Source organism: Herpailurus yagouaroundi, unplaced genomic scaffold (assembly GCF_014898765.1).
Source record: "Herpailurus yagouaroundi ecotype Mexico unplaced genomic scaffold, PumYag 202, whole genome shotgun sequence".
Taxonomy (NCBI): Eukaryota; Metazoa; Chordata; class Mammalia; order Carnivora; family Felidae; genus Herpailurus; species Herpailurus yagouaroundi.
The window spans coordinates 16,599,276-16,618,166 of record NW_024412433.1 but is presented as its reverse complement, the minus strand read 5'-3'; the positions used below and the strand labels follow the sequence as shown (position 1 = coordinate 16,618,166).

Below are 18,891 nucleotides of genomic sequence, written 5' to 3'. Positions count from 1 at the left end.
ATTAATAAAACCCTCTTGTTTTCTCCTCTCTCTATTTTTTCAACACCCCCCTGCCTCCCTATGCTCACACACCCTAAGTGGCTGCTGCAGAGAACATGGGCCATATAGTTCTTTATGCACCTGACATGCTTTCCATGACTTCATCTTCGCAAACATCACGCTGACACCAATGGCAGCTTTTCCTAATGTGGAAAATCTCAATAATTCTGGGAAACCTCACAATAAAAAATAATTAATAGGGCCTTGCTCCCCCCGCCCCCCGTTTCTCCCCTCTGCCCTTCACCATCACCTCCCAAATCTGTCTCCACTTGAAATAAAAATTGACCAACACCATCAGTAGTAAACCCACAGCGACAAGGCCATGAAAAATAAAGTTGTTTCGGGCAACCAGAGGTTTAAAAAAAAAAAGGTGACAGATACCCACCACCTTTCCAGTACGATTCACTTTCAGTGTTGTCCATTTATCTCGTCCTTAAGATGTTCCTAACTATCAAAAATACCAGCTGGGAGAAGAACCCGTTAGGCATTTGCCATCAGCTTGACCACGAAAGGAGACCGACCACGCCAGAAACCCAGCGGGTTTCACTCGAATAAGGAGACAAAAAAAGAGATCCGCAAAACTGCGTGATTCTCTGAGGCGATATGGCCACGTTCCCTTGTCTCATTACTCATCCCTCAAGCATCTGTACGGCTCCCAGTTGGAGTCTATTCCTCCCCTTTGAACAGCCTGTTGGTATTTTCTTAATCATGCTCTGGTAATGGCAAGCGGAAAGGGAGTTTAGCAGAAGCTCCAGAAAGGCACACGGTTATTTCACTATTATTAACTAAAGTTGTTTATGGAATTTCCTTTAACGAGCCAAAACTTTATGATGTGTGGAGCACCGACAATAAAAGTGCTAGGAGATCAATCTCTCCCTTATTTGCTTTCGTCTTTCACTGGACCGGAGAATCTTAGAAAAACAGGTTGCTCCAATGACTGAGATTTATGTGTCTCAAGTTTATACCCATCACATAATTAGGGATGGTTCAATATGCAAGGTGCTTTTTGGTCATGCTTAAGATGGCCCTAGGGTTTCGACTAAAATCGGAAACACCAGCTTGGGGAGAAAGATGCACTGAGGGTCAAGCTTGTCCTTCCCACATCAAACACAGCGAGTCCCTGAACTCAGAAACAAATCCACTGGGTCCTGGGGGGTTACTGAGTCACAGCCAACAAAGGCAAGTTGTGGAAACGTGCTGCAGGTTTGGTAGAGCTAGGACTGAGGGGAAGGCATAAATTGCTTTATTTTTTTCCGCATCTGGATAGTGGATTGAAATCCTCCATGTTCCTGGCGCACCTGGGTGGCTCAGTCAGTTAAGGGTGGGACTTGGGCTCGGGTCATGATCTCGTGGTTTCGTGAGTTCGGGCCCTGCATCAGGTTCTGTGCTGACAGCCTCAGAGCCTGGAGCCTGTTTCTGATTCTCTGTCTCCCACTCTCTCTGCCCCTCCCCTGGTTGTTTTCTCTCTGTCTCTGTCTCTGTCTCTGTCTCTCTCTCTCTCTCTTTCTCCCTCTCTCTCTCTCCAAAACTAAATAAACATTAAAAAAAATTTTTTTTTTAATTCTCCATGTTCTTGATGATCCTTATGCACCTCCATTTCACCAGGCAGCAAAACCTAAAAACTCACAATGGAAGTGGAAGAGTGACAAGAAAAATTGTCCTATGATTTATTCACCGCAACACGAAAACAGAGCACGTCGAGAAAGGTGTAAGGAAGAGAAAAACAGACTATTGCTATTTCGTCAACTTCTATTCTGATCAGACTACTTCCAGTTAAAAAATCAAATTCAGAGTTCACAGAAGTCAAATGAGAGGATGTCTTGAATTTCCTAAAGTTCAAAAACTAATTGTATATTTATGTTAATTTCAGGGAAAAATGAGATCGCAAGTTTATAGTTTGTCTACGTTTCCTTGAAGCTGGTAGGAATGTGTTAGCAAGAGTTAGGTGTATGTGAATTCATTTGTGGAATACGGAGTTTTATACTCATTTGGAAAATTGAAGGCTATTGTTTTTTAAACGCACTGACTATTTTTACTCTCTTTTCCTCTTGCTTTTACAAGCGCAAGGAAAAATACCACATTGTCATTGTGCTATTCTCGGCCACCCCTGCCGCCCTTAACACATTCCTTTGTCTTCAACTACATTAAGACCATGTTATTAATATTTCAGCGTTCTTAGAAAGGCTCTCTCAAAATACAGGAGTGGTTTTTCATGCACGCGGCCATTGTGCTGCCTACGTTCAAAATGACCTAGTAAATTGATGGTTAGGTACGTTTCCTTGCTCTTGTGGTTCACAGTCGTCTAGCATTTGGTGCATGAATGTGGAAGTAGATCCCGTATTTATTCACGACCTATTTGCATTTTAAAAATGTCACTACATCTTTCATTCCAAACAAAATCCCCACGAAAGGTGTATGTGGTCTAACAAGCATTGACATGTGTTGTGATTTTCCTTCATTCTCCCAGAGGTGAGAACTATTCCACTGTATTTTTTTTTTTATGGCCGGGGCTTGGGAAGCAAGTTAGGAGTGAGTCAAATTGTACACTCTACACCCAAGAGCGTGTGTAATTCCTTCTGCCCCCTCGCTGGAGTACAATGGGAAGGAGCGCCTTATTTGGCCTTTCAGATATGTCATTGTGGGAGGATGAGTTCACGTGTGCAGTGAAAACTCTGAATTCACTTCCTTTAGTTTTGCGGTAATGAGCTCTTTCTGCTGACTCTAAACAAAAGGAGAAGACAAGTGAGGACAAGAAGAGAAAGCAAAACTCTTTTCTTTCATTGGCTCACCCAGTGCCATAACGGGTTGCATTTTAAGGATAGTCTTCTACAGAAGTTTCCCTGTGGAATACTTACACATCGTAATTTCCGGTGAAACACAAACCCAAAATGTTCTTAAGATGATGTAGTACCTTCAGGATTTCTCGGTGCACAGATGATTGACACGAGGTGCAATGCCAAATTCAAGGATCTAGTTAAACCCACTCTTTAAAAACATTGTATATAGATGGTGTGGTCGGTTTCCCCCCTTCTTAGAGAAATAAAGACTGTCTTTACAGTTCATTTTGAAACCATGCTGGTTGCAAGAATATCTAACAATAACAGCACCTGTGATGATAGATCAAGCACTTAAGGTGTTCATAGGCATCGTTTCATTTCATCTTCACAAAGATCCCTTGAGCTTGAGACTTTATCACTATTCGCGTTTTGCAAGTGAAGAAACTGAGGGTTGCAAGTAACTTGCCTGAGGTCACACAATTAAGTGGAAGTCAGTATCTAACCCCGGCTCAGGTGCTGATGAAAGTTTTTATGCAGTTACACAGGGTGAACACTGACCGTCAGCAAAAATCCGACACAGATGGAACAGAGTACGAAAGAACTGAGGTTGGTCCCAGCTTCCACTTGTGCCCCCAGACCATCCTGGGGTTGTTTTCACAACCAGTGCTATGCTCTGCAACCTGCGAAGCAGTTTCTAAAGGCTCTCAGAGCTGCACTGGCCGGTACGATGGCTTTAGGCCACAGGCAGCTACTGATCTGGTCCAAATCAGGCTATAAGCGTGAAATACAAGCTGGACTCCAAAGGCTTAGGGCCGCAAAAGCAAAGTCTCTTATTAATAGTTTTTATATTGATTACATATTGAGGCAATAATGCAGGGGGGTATAGCAAGTCAGAAAAATGTACCATTAAAATTAATTTCGCATGGTAGATCTCACCTTTTTTTTTTTTCATGTGGCTACTAAACTTGAAATTATCTAAGAGGCTTGCAATCTGTGTCTGTTGGACAGTGCTACTCTCAAAGTCCCTCATAGTAAGGCGCCTGTGGCTGCACGCATGTGCCCAGGGACTCTCCTAAAGTCGGAGTGCAGAAAGTGCTGGGGCACGCGTCACAGTCACCCCAGCACCTTTATAAGGTGTAGCCTAAGCCCACCTCAGAGAATCAGAGAATCGGGTCAGTTTCTATTTAAGCGCTGCTCTCAGGCACCTAGCTAATTTGAAAAACCTAATTTTGGCCCAAGTACTCATAAATAGGCACAAAAGGGTTAAAAATTACCTTCCTAGGTAACAAATTTGCATTTTAATACAGTGTCCTGAAGGTCAAGGCTGAAATTTTAGCAGTGGCTCTCTGGGGGAAATTTGAACCTTGGTTTTTTGTTTTGTTTTGTCTTGTTTTAAGTTTATTCATTTTTGGGAGAGAGAGAGAGAGGCAGAGAGAGAGAGAGGGAGGGCGAGTGAGAGGGAGAGAGAGAGAGGGAGAAAGGGGATCCCCAGTGGGTTCTGCACTGAGAGCGGAGAGCCCAAGGCAGAGGCGAACTCACCAAGGGCTGGAACTTAACTAACAGGGAGATCAAGACCCGAGCCAACCCACTGAGCCACCAAGGCACCCAGGAAATTTGAACCTTCTATGCAAACTAGTCTCCAGGGAACAGATGGCGCTGGGGAGAGCCCATGGGTCCCTCCAGCCTCTTCGTGTAGGCATGCTATTCCACACACACTTCCAAATAGGTTCTATGGGGACACTGCCCTCGGAGTACTGACAGGCTCCACAGTAGGTCTGGTAGGTTTAGGAAATCTACTTGAGAAATATCAGAGTCACTTTTAAAGGGCATTATCAAACTCGGTTCTCTGATTAACTGTTTACTTGCTAGACTATTATATGAATGATGTAAGAAAAACTGATGGGAAAGGAAAACAATCTGTCGAATAAGTTTTCCGCTTCGCGGTGTTTCTAACAACGCAAGCCCCAGCCACCTTCGGGGAAGCCCTGAGCATGAACTGTTTTCCCACTGCATAGATGGGAAAACTGAGGCAAGCAAAGTTAAGGATTTGTCCCAAGCAGGGTTGATTTTCTAACCTAGGCGGTGTGGACTGAATTACTGCACTCATGGGGGAGGACGGCGAGAGAAAGGGGGCTCTGTTTGGGGGCCCATCTGATCAGATTTCACTCCCGAAGAGGAAAACACGGCTCAACACTGGTTTTACTGATACGCACTGAGAGTAACTGAACATTTGAGTTTTTTTGTTTTTTGTTTTTTTTTTAATTTTTTTTTTAAAGTTTATTTATTTTTTTGGGACAGAGAGAGACAGAGCATGAACGGGGGAGGGGCAGAGAGAGAGGGAGACACAGAATCAGAAACAGGCTCCAGGCTCCGAGCCATCAGCCCAGAGCCCGACGCGGGGCTCGAACTCACGGACCGCGAGATCGTGACCTGGCTGAAGTCGGGCGCTTAACCGACTGCGCCACCCAGGCGCCCCGAACATTTGAGTTTTTTGAAGGAACCTTAAAAATCAACTAGTCCAGGGATTGGCAAACATTTCTGTAAAGAGCCAAACAGCACATAATTTAGGTTTTGCAGGCCAAGGGGACGATTAAGAATATTAAGAAGGTATTTCTATTGCAAGATAAAATTCTAACACATTTTCGTTATTTTTTTATTAATGCGATTCAAAGTAAAATATTAATAATTAAGTCATTTTTAAAAAAATACAGATTTACTGTTGGTAAGGATGAAATTCTTTTTTTTTTTAAGGTTTCTTTTTGAGAGAGCGACAGAGGGTGAGCAGGGTAGAGGCAGAGAGAGAAGAAGACAGAGAATCAGAAGCGGGCTCCAGGCTCTGAGCTGTCAGTACAGAGCCCGATGCGGGGCTCGAACTCATGAACTCTAAGATCGTGACCTGAGCCAAAGTGGGATGCTTAACGGCCTGAGCCACCCAGGCGTCCCAAGAATGAAATTCTTATCTGGAAAGATAACATTTCACTTACTTAGGTATCAAGGACAGTGTCCCCTATTATGGAATTGATTGCAAATGTCATCTGTAGAAAACATTTTTGGCTCTCGGACCATACAAAAACAGGTGGTAGGCCTGAGGGCACTGCTTTGCTGACACTGGATCTAGTCCAACATACTCATCTTCGATGGTAGTTCCTTCTAGAGCATTCCAGGACTAGGTCTGGAATCCAAGGTTCTGTGGTCTCTGTTACCCTACAGGGCCTCCGTTAGTTCTGAATGGTGAAGCTTAATAAAAAACCCTTTGTTACTATTGCTGCAGAAGAAGAATAAACTTTCCATCAACCCCCTTACTGGAAGACTGACCTGACTCAGTACTAGTATTAACTAAATCCACTTTTAAAATGATTCTCTTGGTTAAATGACGTTTAACCTGATTTGGGGGACAGTATCTCTTAGATGCTATACATTTTGGCAATTAGACATTCTGATTGACTTTCACTTTCTATTGTGTTAAGGTTTTATTTCCTGGGAATCCTGAGCTCAAATTGTTTTCCTTTACACAATAAAAGAATGACACTCGCCTTTGCTCTTCGTGCCGCTAAAATCATAGAACAAATAAAACTAAAATAGGCCAAATTTGGCAAGGATGCCTAGCTTCTACTCCCGGGAGCGGTCACTCTCAGACTTTAACATCCACCAGAATGATTTGCAGGTCTCGTATAAAGATTAATTGCTGAACTCCAGTCCAAGTTTTGGATTGTTTGCTGGGGCCCGAGAATTTGCATTTCCTACAAATTTCCAGGTTGATGACAATGTGGTCCGGGCACCACAGTTTGAAAACCACTGCCCAGGGGTGCCTGGGTGGCTCAGTTGGTTAAGCATCCGACTTCGGCTCAGGTCACGATCTCACAGTTCGTGAGTTCGAGCCCCGCGTCGGGCTCTGTGCTGACAGCTCAGAGCCTGGAGCCTGCTTCACATTCTGTGTCTCCCTCTCTCTCTGCCCCTTCCCTGCTCATGCTGTGTCTCTCTCTGTCTCAAAAATAAATAAACATTAAAAAAAAATTAAAAAAGAAAAAAAAGAAAACCACTGCCCAACAGTAAACAAACAGACCCATCTCTCAGTAACAATGTCAAAGGACAGTTCATCTCAAATGAGGTAAAACCATCTCATCCTTTTTCTAGGACCCAAACGCTACAGGGAATGACAACTGGGCCTCATTATTATCAGGCGGAGAGTAATTGGGTTTGGGGGGTGGGAGAGAACGTGCCAGAAATGTGACATTTTTTGAAACTGAAAGAATGAAAGACTTCCATAGGAAATCGAAATTATTCTTCAAACCAGTATAATTGCACTTTGTAATAAACCCCAACATTATAGAACAGATCCTGTTGTAGAATGTTTTCATGAAAAATGGATTAATCCGACACGCCTGGATGGCTCAGTCAGTAGAGCATGGGACTCTTGATCTCAGGGTGGTGAGTGCCAGCCCCACGCTGGGTGTAGCGATGACTTAAAATTTTTTTTAAATCTTTTTTTTTTTTTAATTTTTTTTCAACGTTTATTTATTTTTGGAACAGAGAGAGACAGAGCATGAACGGGGGAGGGGCAGAGAGAGAGGGAGACACAGAATCGGAAACAGGCTCCAGTCTCCGAGCCATCAGCCCAGAGCCTGACGCGGGGCTCGAACTCACGGACCGCAAGATCGTGACCTGGCTGAAGTCGGACGCTTAACCGACTGCGCCACCCAAGTGCCCCAAATTTTTTTTTAAATCTTAAAAAAAAAAAAAAATGGATTAATCCAAAAATCTAAAGGACACTTACGAAACTAGCACTGTCTCCAATAAGTAATTGTCCCCTAATTCCCGTACTATGAATTGCCCCTCTTTCTTTTGACATTGTGCTTCAAGACTATTAAATGGCACATTTAATTCCTGTTTATTTGATTTCAGAACACTCTTCTGTTATCTGGATACTACATTCGGGATGGCAAAACCCAGGGTTGTGTTTTGTTTTTTAAGTGATTAAATAATGGAACAATTATATAGAGATTTTTTTTTAATATACACTGGAGAAAATACTTTCTGAAAGACCGTGGTTCTCGTTCTGAAAGGCCAGATGGGAATCAAGTCTGTCCCATCCATGCCGAGGTACAAGCCTGTACCGAACACCTGAATAATACATAAAAGCTGTACGAATCGTAAAGGCTCTGACCTGATTTTAGTGACTTTGGGTCCTCACTACCCCCAGGGTATTATTTTGAGATGGCTTTAGGGGAGGTGGTGAAAACAGAAGGTTTCAGATAAAAGGAAAATATTTCATTTTGGTTACCTCAATCAAGTTTATAAAGGAATAGACTGGACATCCGTTTCAGGAACTTAAGATATTTAGGGCAGAGATGCTTCATAATCATTAAAAAAAAGATTGGAAGTAAAAGTAAAAAATGACCAAAGGAAAAAGTAGTGCAGAAATAAATCACTGGTTACTTTTTTCTCTAACCTTTCTACTCATTGTCTGACTTCTTTTTAGACCCCAAAAGAGTCTACAGCAGGGGCAGCAGGGGACAGAATGAGAAAGGCCAGCCCTTCGGTCTAGAGTCCTCTAGACCCGTATTTGCTTCTTAGTCCCGCCATCTATTTGATATGGGAACTAGAACAAACTAAGTCCTCGGACTTCGACTTTCTCCTGCGCGGGGCTGATGTCATGATGAAATGAGACAACGGATAGGGGTGAAGTTTGGTGTCTGGCCTGTATTAGCTACTCATTAAAAGGGTGATTTGTTACGGCTGCAGTGTCATGTGGGTGGCCTGCAACTGACGAGAGTGTGGATAACCCACGTATTTTACATAGTACTGGACACAATTTCTAAATCATTGCAAGATAACTTACTCATAATTGTTTCATTTTCCCTGCTAACGTGATAGAGAAAACTTTAGAGTGAGCTCCAGTTCATAGCATCTGCAGCTTATTTAGTGACCGCAGGTATCAGGTAAAAATTTCTTTTTTATTAAAAATATGTAAACACATTTGTAGAATGAAATAGATTACTGGTGGGGGGTGGGGGAGGGGATTCAAGGTTTCTTCTTTCCACTGATAGTTTATGATCCAGACCTTCTCTTCTAGCTAGCCACAATCCTGTCCCATTCTCTCCATTCCATCTCCTTCTATTGTTTCCACTCTGACTGGGGAGCTAGCTTTCATAAAAACAGATGGAGGGAAAAAACAATGAACGAAAAATCTATGCTGAAAATTGAGTTGCTCTTTCAAGAAGAGAATGCAGTATAATCTCATAAATAGGTGGGTAATTCTAAAATGTCAGATGTAGACGGTTTTCACGTAAGATGCAGTAAATCCTCTGGAAGGAAGTTCACATAAAGCTTGCTCAATTTAAATTAACTCCATAAAAAATTATTGAACACAAACAAGAAGAATGCAGTGGAGAAATAACTTATTATTTCCCCTGCTTGCCTGGGAAACAGACAATCTAATTATGGAAGGAGCTATTTCTCTTTTGGTGAATTTGGAGGGAGTCAACTTGAACAACAGAAGGTCCGAAGTAGACAAAGTTCAATTAAACATGGAATGAATTAGCAGACTCCGCACGTTGACAAGACCTCATTGCATTGTCAGAAACTCTACACAACCCTCCTCCTTATTGTGTAAAGTTAGTGATGGGAATGAAGATTTCTGGCTGTCATCTCTGTACCTGCAACTTTTGGCTGGTACGCCTGGGGCTCTCCCTCGTGGGGGAATTTTTAAGGGCTCCAACAAAGGCAATCAGGCTTCCAAATACAGATGTAAGTTACTTGACTGATAGATAAAGTGAAGGGCGGCTTTGGGACTTTTGAAAAAGACATAATCTATTCCGTTTGTTCTAAAAACCCCGAGGTTGCTACCAGGTTTGATTACAGTGTCGTTAGAAACTTTTATTTATTGAATCAGGACAATTCTAAGATAGAGTTACTATGAATTTGTAATGGATCACGATAGAGCACTGTTAGAAACAAATTACATCGGCTTGATAAGGGACGACAATTTCAAACTAGAAGGCAGCACAGCAAATTACTATTTGTGATTATTACTGGAATTACAATAATTGCTTTTTTTTTTATGTTTGTTTATTTTTGAGACAGACACAGACCATGAGTGGGGGAGGGGCAGAGAGAGAGACACACGCACAGAATCCGAAGCAGGTTCCAGGCTCCAGGCTCAGCACAAAGCCCAACGCGGGGCTCAAACCCACCAACCATGAGATCGTGACCTGAGCTGAAGTCGGATGCTTAACCAACTGAGCTACCCAGGCACCCCCAACAATTTCTTTTTTAATGTGTAGTTTGTTAGATAAAAGATTCCCTACACTTACTCTAAGCCTTGTTCTTCTTCTTCCGCATAGGGCACTGAAAATTTTCTATGTGAAAAAAAAAGTAAGGGATTTTAACATTGACTTGAAAAACAATTAACTCAGGGAAACAATCTAATCCCTAAACTCTCCAAATTTTGTATTTTTTCCCTTTATCTCATACCTAAATTTCACATATCCACAACCATGACTTTCGTAAGTAAACTTCGAGACTGAAGAAATGTTAATTTGATATTTGTTTTCCATTTATCTATTCTATTTGAAGACATAATGTTCACGTATATGGAGCAGAACTCAACTGAATGACTTAAAAAATATTTTAAGATTATGACAAAATGTAAGCTTATCGGCTTTTCCAATATGTTAAAATCTGTATGAAGAAAGGAAACAGATGGTTACTAAAAACACAAATGACCACCCTATAAAGAAAGACGATCAAGAACAAACAATACTTTAAGATGAGCTAAAGGCAGAAAGCGTTTAATCATGTTTTTAAAAACACCTAATCTCTGCCTTGAATTTGAACATAAATTACTGAAAATTGAAGGGAATACTTCGGAAAGATTTCGATTAAGTTCTGCCATATAAACTATCAATCCTCACTGTGGATAGTACATCACTCAGAGTGATGTACTATCCGTATCTAAAGCCATTAACATGGAACTTGATTACCCGTGACATTTCAGAGAGGGCCAGGTTTTTTGATGAGTTGCTATTGTCTCTTTCACCCTTTGGTATTTGGGTCCATAAAGACTGGTGGTGGCTCATTACATATCCACTGATTACAAATACCAGGTCAAGGCACTGAATAAAGGAAGCAGCTGTCTTATCTTCCACAGCTAACGCTACCGCATCTGAATTTAATACTGAGTCTGTGTGATTAGCATCGGCATGTAGAAAGCTACCCCACTAGGAGGCATGTGCATTTATTTGTTCACTTGGCCACTCATGTTTTAGCAAACACATATTAAACCTTTACATAGTAATAGTAACTGTAATAATGATAGTGAATATTTATGGAACACTACTAGGCTCTAAAAGGTGACAGAAGGGGCACCTGGGTGGCTCCGTCAGTTAAGCGTCTGACTTCGGCTCAGGTCATGATCTCGCGGTCTGTGAGTTCGAGCCCCGCGTCGGGCTCTCAGAGCCTGGAGCCTGCTTCAGATTCTGTGCCTCCCTCTTTCTCTGCCTCTCCCCCACTCGTGCTGTTTTTTTTTTTCTCACTCTCTCTCAAAAATAAAGAAACAGTAAAAAAAAAAAATACTAAAGCACAAATAAAAGAAAATAAGATGTATTTCATAAAAAATAAAAAATAAAAGTGGAGAGAAATGTGAAGCTGTTGCCTTCAGGAACAGAACAGACCACTGCTCACCCTCACATCTCTCTCTTTTTTTTTTTTTTTAAACATTTATTTATTTTCAAGAGACAGAGAGAGACAGAGTGTGCATGGGGGAGAGGCAGAGAGAGGGGGAGACACAGAGCGGGGAAACAGGCTCCAGGCTCTGAGCTGCCAGCACAGAGCCCGACGCGGGGCTCGAACCCACCGAAGGTGAGATCACGACCTGAGCCGAAGTCGTTCGCTCAACCGACTGAGTCGCCCAGGCGCCCCTGCTCACCCTCACATCTTAAGGAATGTTCTCTGGCAGAAGGGCCTGCAGACTACTATGGGGTCCTTCCCTATGCACCTAACCCAGGCCATCTGCTTGTGGAAGGAATGGAGTAGAAAAATGGCATCTGAAAGAGTAAGCGACCCCTGTGTGGAATACTCCGAAAGAGTTTAAGCCAGGAAGCTACCCCGGAAGTTCAAAAAGGACAGTGGCGGCCAACCGCAGCTGGTGCTCCCGGCATCCAGTAAGCTGACTGCGGCAAGGACTCTCTTTTTAGGGAGCTCACAGCCCGACTGGAGACAGAAGTGGTTTCCTCATTAACTCCACGTACATCCTATACGTGCTCATTTGCTCCATTTAAAAGTCAAGGTGGTAAAGAAGACTGGGAAAGAATGAAATATGGTCTGAAGGCAGGGCCAGATCAAGAGGAACACGTGTTAAATAATTATTTGATTAACTCCAGCAGCGTTGCTCGTCATTGTCACCGCAACGACTTTACAGCCCGGGTTGTCACAAATCATGATTTACGCCGCGGGAATAACAGCACGGTAATAACTGCTTGGCGCCCCTTCTTCCTTTTTGTTATGTTGATGGGGCCTGGGGATCTCAAAAACAGCAACAACAAAAAAATAGCTTTAAAAGACTGACTTCCCCCATGTCAGTTATTAGCAACGCACTCACGATGCTCTGCTGAGGGTTTTGATCGTGAGTTCCTGTGCTGTTTGCCTTTTGAACACGATTGGGAATGTTTTAAAGAGAATTTTCAAATTCTGAGTACTCCTAATAAGAAGAGAGTGATTCATGTGTAACGGATGCGATCAGGTTAAACGTCTGCTTTTGGCACTGCAGGTAGTGGATTAATGATTTCTCAGAACTATCGGCCAACATTTATTCTATGTGTCTGACCATTCCGACACTGCTTATGTCTGAGGAGAACAAAATAAAAATTCCCAAGGAGCTCCCAGAAGAGTGCTAGTCTAGACCAAGTGAAATTTATGGGGAATCTGCACCGTCTGTTTTTGGTGCAGTAGAGTAGCAATCTAAGAGATGAGAGCAAGAACCAGAGAATCAGACGCGAGATAACAGTGATGCGTTTGCTACTATACAAAATAGCGTATAACCCACGCATTCTCTCCCACTGACTCAGTTACACTCATGCAGGCGGGGAGCATTTGATCATTTATTCAATGCTTTCTGAAGACATCCGGTCGACAGACCCGCGTCCTGAGAAATCAGTTTCAACTGCTAGCAGGAATGTGCAGGGTGACTTGGAGAGCCCACATGCACCTGCCTGGACAAGGATGGCCTGGTACCTTGTTGGGGGCTTACAGGTGAGCTTCCTAAAGAACCACAGGAACAAGATGGGGTCAGGGGACCTGTGCATTCACGGATCTGGACTCCACAGATCCACAGCACTAGAATACACACATCCGTGCCTTCATTTGATCTCCTGTGGTAAAGCACAAAGGGCTGATCTCTAGATCCTCAGGATGACAGGGCAGGTCGGGCTGGTCCCACCCCCCAGGGGCTCTGGGAGGTGCTCCCGGGGAAAGTGCTTTGGCAGCCTCAGCTTTCTCTGTCATCAGTCTGGATCCGTGGGAAAGAGCAAGATGCCAAAAGTGCTTGCAGGTGAATTCTTCGTCCCTTTCAAGTGCATCTGACTTACACTGATGATTTAACAAGTGTGTTTATCTTTTGCTGGGAAGGATTATCAGTTTGGTCGGTAAATCTTTCCCAGTTATAAATTATAAATCACAAAGAGGGATGTCAGGGGAAATACCGAGTCATAATCTGCTCGTGCGTCTGTGTCTCCTCCCAGATATCAAACATGAGCAACCGTGATGAAAACTGATATTAATACAATTAATACAAACAAAAATGAGACCATGATGCTGACATGTTCCCACAGGGTTGGGTCATGAAGGAAGAAAAAGTAGAACTCCCTCTCCTTTGTAAAATACAGATGGGAGGGAAGTGAATGGTGACCCATCTGAAGAAATAAGGAGGACAAATCACGCTGATTATCAAACACGAACGAACCGCATGTCTGTCACTAACATAAACTAAACTCATCTCAGGTGCACAAAAACCTTTACTCATCCAAAACAAACTTCTAGACCAACCTTCAAACATGATTACGTACAGCATAGGAAATTGAAAACTTTTTCTAGGATTCGATTTACAAGACCTCCATCTAGGTATACGAAAATGGTTTAATCTCTTTGCTAATAACTCTTCCTTCCTATATAGCACAAAGCAATGGAAAATCATTAGCAAGTCCTTCCAACCAGCCATCAAAAGTAGATCACTTTTGTGTCTAGAAAGCTGTGACCAAGAGAGGACCTGCATTTTACGTATTAGGATATGAAACATTTTTTTCCTAGCCCTGAGGCTGAGTCATTCTGAAGGAGGCTTGGATTCGAAGGGAGGTGAAAAAAAAAAAAAAAAAAAAAAAAAAAAAAAAACGAATGATGAAGTCATAAATACTTCCCCCGCCTGGCGGGGGAGGGGGGGAGGGAGGAAGGCATTAAAAAAAATTGGCAGGTGAATGATCATTTGCATGAACAAAATGAAGCTCTTTTTCCTCAAGGCTATGTCAAGGTTACACATGGTATGTCAAAAACACAACCAAGAATCCACTCCACGCTTACGTAGAAGTGCAGGAAGTGAATTCAGACAGCACGCCTGCCAGGAGGCCAGGCTCTGGAGACAGCAGACCTAGATCCCGGTCCCAACATTTACCAGCTTAAGATCTCCAGGCCTCGGTTTCTTAAAATTTATTTATTTTTAACACTTATTCATTTTTGGGAGCGAGAGAGACAGAGCATGAGTGGGGGAGGGGCAGAGAGAGAGGGAGACACAGAATCCGAAACGGGCTCCAGGCTCTGAGCTGTCAGCCCAGGACCTGACGCGGGGCTCGAACTCACGAACCGCGAGATCAGGACCTGAGCCGAAGTCGGACGCTCAACCGACTGAGCCACCCAGGCACCCCCGGGCCTTGGTTTCTTGTAAGGACACCAGACTTCTCCCTTCTGGAACTGGTGCAGGCTCATCCATGGAACTCAGGATCTAAGCTCTGCCACTTACCAGCTGCTGAACCAGGAGCAAGGGTCTGATTTACTGCCTCACAGAAACAACCTTTTTTTTCCCTCCAATAAATTCATAACATTGAACTCTTTTTTTCCATTAATTTTTTGTTTTGTTTTGTTTTGTTTCGTTTTAGAGAGAGAGAGAGCACAGAGGAGATCGGCACAGGGAGAGAGAGAGAGAGAGAAAATCCCAAGCAGGCTCGAAGCTCAGCGTGGAGCCCAACACGGGGCTCGATCTCACGCCCCTGGAGATCACGACCTGAGCCAAAGTCAAGAATCGCATGCTCGATCGACTGAGCCACCCGGGCGCCCCCTAACTCTCAACTCTTTAGCGAACTTTCTCTTTACCTGTCTTGGCAGAGATTTCTGAGTGTCTCTTGTGTTCTTTTCGCCACTTATTAAAGTCAAAGAAAAGAGAATGGAGGAAAGAAATGTCTTTTCTTTCTGGTGTCAGGGTTCACTCAGTCTCCATATATTGTCGATCACTTACACGCGCCTGGCTCAGGAGGAGGACTGAGAAGGTCTGTGCTTCCAGTTGCGGACATTCGAGTGGCAGGGTGTCACTTAACAGGAGAACGACACGTGTGATGTGGAAGCGTGAGGTGGGGAGGGGCTGAGAACAGGTGTTGAGGAACCGCCCTTCATAGGGGACCAGTGAGTTGGGCGCTGAGCTAAACGGGCGTCAACACATGTGAAACTTTACATGGAGAAGCATTCAAGGAAAAAGAAAACGTTGCGGTGGCCCTGTGCTGAGTGGGTATTTGAGGGATGGAAAGACTAGCACCGTCTCTGGGCAACGTTTCAAGAGCGCTGAGACCAAGTTCCGAGTGCAGCGGGGTCGCACTATAAGACGTAAACTCGGCGCACAGTTTCAAGGTTGTTCTCAACACGGCAACGCGGTTTGCTGCAAACGTTCAAAAGATCGTTTGACTGCTGGTGGAACAGGGACCAGAGGGAGGCTACGGGGGCCAGAGAGACGTGATGGTCACCTAGGGGAGGGGGAGACAGTGGAGCTGGGCTTAATAGCTGGGTTCCGCGTAAGCCACGGAGGTGCTCAGTTCGCTCTCCCCACGGTCACAAGGTGTTCCTTGCAGTGGACTTAAGACACCAAACAAATGACCTAAGAAGGAACTTTGGAGTTTCCCCTTGGCTCCGTCCTTCCATATGAGTCATGTCTAGATGCACCTGAGCAGACCGGGCCATCACTTCCACCGTTCATTACCAAGCACCTCGTGCATTTGCTAACACAACAGCCTTTAGGAGCTGGTCGCCAGGCCCGGGGTTCAGGCCGCTTACGGCAGGCCACACCCGGATGGCGGCCACAGGACCGCACCCACTGACGGCCGCCGGCCTGGGGGCCAGATTCCTGAACGTGATTCGAACCGGAAGCAAGAGTGCAGCTGACAAGACCCTGTCAACAGCAGCAGAAGTAGATGAAGTTTATGAGGTTCCCAGCTGACATTCTGTAGCTCTTGGTGTGGGCCGTGAGCTGGTGTTCTGCAAGTGAGGACCTCGCTTTCCTGTTTCCACACAGAACTGCTGGTGACCTAATTGGGAGACTAGCTGGCTGGTTACCGGGAAAGCTGAAAAATCAAAGTAGATTTGTTCGGATCCAGTACCATTCATGCCCATTTCCCTTGATTGCCCCCACGGTCATGGAACTCAGTCTTTATTCTTCAGTGTGAAATGGTCCGTATCTCCAGCTTGTAAGAAATGAGGAGGGGGCGCCTGGGTGGCGCAGTCGGTTGAGCGGCCGCCTTCGGCTCAGGTCACGATCTCGCGCTCCGTGAGTTCGAGCCCCGCGTCGGGCTCTGGACTGACCGCTCGGAGCCTGGAGCCTGTTTCCGATTCTGTGTCTCCCTCTCTCTCTGCCCCTCCCCTGTTCGTGCTCTGTCTCTCTCTGTCTCAAAAATAAAATTTAAAAAAGTTAAAAAAAAAAAAAGAAGAAACGAAGAAACGTCCCATGAGAATGTCTCTCTCTTACAGACCCTCTTTATACCCCCTCCTTCGGCACAACTGTAATTGAGTAACGAACTGTGTATTTAGAGGTTTACTGTCCATTTCCCCCATAGAACACATCTTCCCCTGGAGCTCAACGGCAGCCAATATGCCCATCCTGTTTACTAGGAGAGCTCTAATACTGAGGACAGTAGCTTGTAATGGTAGCAGCTCGGCATATGTTTATGGAGTGAATAGATGGATGAATAAGTGGCTTCTTTAGCATCTGAACTTTGATGACCACCTCCAGAAGTTTGGACCCAGAAGGCAGCCCAGTCCGACTCTTGGCCGTGACTTTACAGAGCTCCTTGCGGGTTCGCTTTCCTGTTTCTGTGTTTCTTGGCCATTGGGATTGAGGTTTCCCCTCAAACAGCCTCGCAGCATCACAGGCTCCGTTGAAAAGTTGCCAAAAGGGAAACAAGACGATCCTAACACGAGAAGGCAAGAGGGGCTGCTGCTAATATTTAGAGGGCAGAGGAGCAGGGGAGGCAGGATTTTAATGCTCTCTGTTTGTGAGTACCCGTCACGCAGGGAAGTAGGAAAAGCGTGGTTCAGATCACCTAACAGAAAATGAATCCAGAGAACAGATTAGTTCTGAAAAGCGAAAATATTTAGATATGAAGAACTTGGGGAGGAGTGAGAGCAGGAAAGGCTGGAGGGGTTGGGGCTGGTGGGGGAAGAAATAAGTCATATCAAAGGCAGCCCGGAGAGCTGAGACAGATAGGATAAGAGATAAGTCCCTTTGCCTAGTTAGTCACACTCTCCCACACACAATGCTCTTGGCAAAGGTTCCTTTACTAACAAAGCAGCCACATGTTTTCAACAAATCATAGTGCAGTATAACAGCTAGGGTGCCTGTAAATGTAGTTTTACATAAATTTGTGAAAGCATCAAAGGGGTAGAAAATAACAAAACAAGGTCTGTGCTTTGAGACTAGTAAATACTAAGATTATCCGGGTCCTGTGGCCACAAAGGTAACACAGATTTCCTCACTGTAACTGTAAGTAAGGCATTGTTTCTGCAAAGGGGTGTTTGGACCTTGAGTCATGGGCAGCAGAGCTGATGTTAATCCCAGGGCACTATAAGGTGGAAAACAGCTGGTGGCTGAAAGCAAGACTGAGGGAAAGAGAGAAGAGGAGAAAAGGAAGGGACAATCGACATGGAGAAAACTCACTCCCTTTTCTGCAGTTCTTCAGGCTAATCCGAAAGAACTTCTCTCTTCTGTTCGGCTATAAACGCATCCTCCCCAGGAGACTCTGGTCCCCGAAGGTATTACTTACCCCTGCTGGCACTCAAAGCTAGTCCTACAACTGTCCCTTAGGAAGGGAGCCTTGTCAAGTTTTATGGCTAACAGAACATTGAAAGACCTGTGCGTAGTGGGGGAACCACCAAATCAACCTCTCAAATGTAAGGCAAAGGGAACGTTTTAAACTCACAGTCCGAATAAACAAAAACAGGTTACCTCCAGCACAATCCGGAGTCCCAGCCATGCCTCTTCCATTTCTTGGAGGATTATGTTTCTTCCTCTGTAGTTTCTCAGTTTTTCTCTCTATCCTCACCTCTTTTGTTTCGTCTCCCCTTGCCTTTACTTGCCATTAATTTGACTTAATGTTTATAGATTTTTTTTAAGTTTATTTATTTTGAAAGAGAGAGAGAGAGAGAGAGAGAGAGAGGGAGCGCATGGGGAAGGGGCAGAGAGAGAGAGGGAGAGAGAGAATCCTAAGCAGGTTCTGCACTGTCAGCATGCAGACCGACAGTGGGGCTCGAACCCACGACCCATGCGATCATGACCTAAGTGGACATCAAGAGTCGGACACTCAACCGAGCAACCCAGGCACCCCAAGGCTAATTTTTCAATACTCCTTTCACATAATAACTAAAATATAATGTTCACGCTCATGGTGACAAGCCTGTTTAAAATCTTTCATGTGCCCCATTGTATATACCATGAAAGTCAAACAGAAGAGTACAGAAACCCAAGAGCCCCCACATCCTGCCCTAATTTGTCCCTCAAATATCCTACACGCAATCAAACCAGACTGCCGACCGTCTGATGTTACTTGAATGGTCC

The 18,891-nt window shown here is 44.3% G+C and overlaps 1 protein-coding gene across 4 annotated transcripts in view; it reads right to left on the bottom strand.

Moving 5' to 3' along the window:
• Positions 1-18,891, bottom strand: part of EPHA4 (EPH receptor A4) — a 150,903-nt gene that overhangs the window by 81,717 nt on the left and 50,295 nt on the right. The window lies entirely within an intron of this gene.